Source organism: Camelus bactrianus, chromosome 1 (genome assembly GCF_048773025.1).
Source record: "Camelus bactrianus isolate YW-2024 breed Bactrian camel chromosome 1, ASM4877302v1, whole genome shotgun sequence".
Lineage (NCBI taxonomy): Eukaryota > Metazoa > Chordata > Mammalia > Artiodactyla > Camelidae > Camelus > Camelus bactrianus.
The window spans coordinates 22,317,030-22,321,554 of NC_133539.1; positions in this window are offsets into that span (position 1 = coordinate 22,317,030).

Sequence of the window (4,525 nt, forward strand, 5' to 3'; positions counted from 1 at the left end):
ATTTTGCCAAATGTATCATCTCTAAGATTTAAGTAAATTTCAAAGAAGCATTTTATCTTATTTAGCAAACTTTTTAAAAAAAATTACATTAAAACTGGGTGGAAAAGTTATATGAAGTCATCTTTAGACTTAGGTTTATGAGTACATTAATTCAGATAAACAGTAGCTGAAATTATGCAGTAATCTGAAACTTCTTAATGACACTTGAAACAGCTTTTGTGGTTGTTGTCAGCTTGGAAATTATGTCTCATGGAAGCTACAATGAGATAATCTCTTTAATTCTGGAACATTCAAATACTGATTGCTTGGTATCCTCAAGACAAGCTAACAAACAGTGCACAAACATTACATGAATCGCCTTTTCTTAGTAAGGTCTTGTTACTGAAGAAAAAATCTTGTACTCGATGCACAGTGAGGCCAAAAAAACCAAAACTCTGGCATTTGGAGCAGAGAAAGGTTTATATTGCAAGGCCAAGCAAGGACCGGTGGCTCACACTCAAAAAACCCGAAGTCTCCAATAGTTTCTGGGGAACAGATTTTATAGATGAAATTTGGGATGAGGGCTACAGGGTGTGTGGCTCTCTTCTGATGAGCTGGTGGTGAGGTAACAGAGCAGAGCTCCAGGAATCTTGTGCTCAGTTTGAAGTTGGCATCCTCCACCTGGGTGGGGGCCTTAGTTCCCACAAGAACTCAAAGATATTGTTATGTATATTCCATGAGGAGGAACTGGGACCCTGCCCCAAGCCTGCACTATTGTTTCCTCCCTCACCTCTGCGTTCCCTCCCTTCCCTGATTAGCAATTGTTTGGATCTGCCTCTGGAGCTCAGGGAAGGTCAAGGTGTTTGAATGAAGCCTATTTCTTACAAACAAGAAACAAGGAAAGGATTTGTACCAGGGAGGATCCCACAGGATCAGACTCTGCTTCAGGACCAAGCATTCCACATTGTATAGCATCTAAACCACCAGAGAAGTGATTCCTGATCCATCAAGAAGGTGCTAATTATAGAGACATAAATAACCATGGTTAATATAGCATCTGTCCTTACAAAGATTTCCCAAATTAATGGATTTGTCAACATACCCACAGATGATTAAAACCCTGTGATCACATGCAGAGACTGATTTATGCCTCAGAATTAAAGGATTTTCACCTCTTCCAAGCCTGGAATATAAAGGCTTGTGAAGCAAGACATCTTCTTTCCCAAGAATGATAATGCTGTTCTTAATAAGAAGTGAAGGTTTCTCACTGTTCTGCTTCCCTTACCAATGTTGGGGAGGGGAAATTTCCCTTCTTTCCCTTCTTAGTTCTTTTGTCTGGCAATTAAAATGACGTAAGGCAGATTAAGAGGAGAAAATCAAATGTATTATGGGCACACAGGGAAGTCTCATGGGAATGAAGAATCCCAAAGACAGCAAGGCAAGGTGAGGTGTATGTATATATACTGGAGGTGGGGGTCTGAGGCTTCAAGGGAAGTAAGGTAATTTGCAGGAAGATAAAAAGAGTTAATGTTTGGTAAACAAATGTTTGCTGCTGGGCCATCCAAAGACAATGGGACACAGAGAGGACTTTGATTAAATGGGCTTTGCTAAGTTCTTCCCTGTCCACCACACCTAATACTTTACACACCCCGCAAGTGATAGCTTCTTCCTAGGACAAACCTATCTTAAATTCTGTTAGGCAGTAAGAGGAAGCTCAAAGGTTTTTTCTGAGTCTTTTGGGTCTTGATTGTTTTCAGCTCAAAATTACCCTAATGCCAGAAGAGGCACATCCTGGGGCAGCCTCCCCTTAGCACCATCACTAAGAACATCGGTTTTATGAATTAATACCATCCAAGTCATCTGTTTACCCCTAAGCAAATGGACTTATAAATATATATATTTTTAGTTTTATATCATGTGTGTAATATTTATAAATCAACCCTTAGCCAGAGACCCAGAATTTTTTTTCAAATTCCTAATAATGCAGATTCCAAAATGAACACATAAAAGTGATACATTTATACAGAGTGAAATTCAGAATTTTATCGATGGCCTTTTTTTAATGTTTAAGAGTAATACCTGTTTCTTCCAGTTGCTTTCCTCTTGCCCTGTCCAAAGAACCTCTTTTTACCCACTCAGTCTTATGCCAGCTTACAGAAGGGCAAAAGTGGGATCTTGGTGTTTAATTTTTATTTTATTTTTTCAGTAACTCTGAAACAATCACCCTGTTTTTGGTGTCACCTTTATCCCACTCTCAAATGTGCCTTAGGTGACCAAATCCTGAAACTCTGTGAAGCTTCCTTTGAACCACTGCTGGCTTAGAATTCAACTTTCTTGAGTTCTTTCAGTCTTTAAGCTTTATACATCTGCTTTTCAGTTTCCAAAAATTTGTGTTTTTCTTTTTTTTAACATCTTTATTGTGGTATGATTCCTATACAGCAAACTACACATATTTCAGATGTACAATTTGATGAATTTTGATAGATTTATATACCAATGAAACCACCATCACAATCAAGATAGCTAACATTTCCATCACTCTCCAAGGGGTACAAATTTCGGATTCCCAATTTATCTCTTCCCACCCTCTTTACCCCTATTAACCATAAGTTTGTTCTCTATGTCTGCAAGTCTCTTTCTGTTTTATAGATAAGTTCATTTGTGTCCTTTTTTTTATATTCCACATATAAGTAATATATGGTATTTTTCTTTCTGGCTTACTTCACTTAGAATGACAATCTTCAGGTCCATCCATTTTGCTGCAAATGGCATTTTTAATTTTTAATGGCTGAGTAGTATTCCATTGTGTGTATGTGTGTACATATGTGTGTGTGTGTGTGTATATATATATATATATATATATATACACATATATATATATATATATATATATATGCCACATCTTCTTTATCCAGTCATCTATCAATGGACATTTAGGTTGTTTCCATGTCTTGGCTATTGTAAATAATGCTGCTGTGAACACTGAGGTGTATGTATATTTTAGAATTAAAGTTTCCTCTGGATATATGCCCAGGAGTGGGATTGCTGGATCATATGGTTAAGTCTATTTTTAGTTTTTTAAGGACCCTCCATATTGTCCTTCATAGTGTCTATACCAATTTACATTCCCACCAACAGTGTAGGAGGGTTCCTTTTTCTCCACACACTCTCCAATATTTGTCCTTTGTCGACTTTTTAATGATGGCCATTCTGACTGGTATAAGGTGATATCTCATTGTAGTTTCGATTTGCATTTCTTTGATAATTATCAGTGTTAAGCATCTTTTCATGTGCCTATTGGCCATCTGGATGTCTTCTTTGGAGAGATATCTATTTAGGTCTTCTGCCCATTTTTTGATTGGGTTGTTTGTTTTCTGATATTAAGCCAAATGAACTATTTGTATATTTTGGAAATTAGTCCCTTGTTGGTTGCATCATTTGCAAATATCTTCTCCCATTCTGTAGCTTGTCTTTTCGTTTTGTTGATGGTATCCTTAGCTGTGCAAAAGCTTTTAAGTTTAATTAGATCCCATTTGTTTATTTTTGCTTTTATTTCCATTACTCTAGGAGCTGGTTTGAAAAAAATATTGCTGTGATTTAAAAAATTTGGTATTGTTTTCTTCTGTCCTGTTATCTTTGTCCTTGTACCTGGATGGAGGCCCCTTGAAAAAATCCATTTACAGTAATTTTTTTTTCTCACAAGCAAGTTGTTGATATGAATGCAGTTTTTTTTTTTTTTTAATGGAGGTATTGGGCACTGAACCTCACTAAGCATGTGCTTTACCACTGAGCTATACCCTCCACTCGCCCCCCTCCCCTACCCCCGTTTACTGTAATTTTAATGAGATTTTTCTTTGGGAGGAATAGAGGCAAATGCACGTGTATAGTTCTCCATCTTTATTCAAAAATCTTCCCTCAATTCGGGTGAAATGTCCCCATGCGTAGTGAAATTTTTAAAGTCTAAAGAGAATTAATATCTTTACCCTTCTCTAAATAATACAAGAATCTTAGACTGGTTTAACACCTATCAAATCCCTCTCCTAATTTATTATAATCCATTGTTTTTACTGTATCCACTTTATGATTATATATTGTCTTTTTTTTTTTTTTTTTTTTTTTTTGTATAGCCGAGGTTTAATTAGACTTGTCTTGTGGAAAGGCAATGCTGCCTGTCATTCCAGTTCTACAAGAACCAAGCTGCCCCTCCCCCTAAGGTGCGCCCTTAGGGAAATTCAGGATGGAGAAAAACAGAAAGCACTCTGCACTTTGGATACTAGCCCTATCTGGTTAAGATAGGTGTCTAAGGAATAATTTCAGTGAGCCCAGACTCTTGCATCTTCCCATATACAGAAAAGCTCTAAAATCATTAACTTGAGACATCAGTTTTTTATGACTGGCAGTAATCTTTTGATGTTTGACTGCGTGGCTTTTTTTTTTTTTTTTTTTTAAGCTTTTGCTTAAAAACATCTATATATCCTGGCTCCTCCCTTACTGCTTTGGAGCTGTTCCTCAGAGCTACCCAGGCTATAGGTCTCAGTAAGGTCCA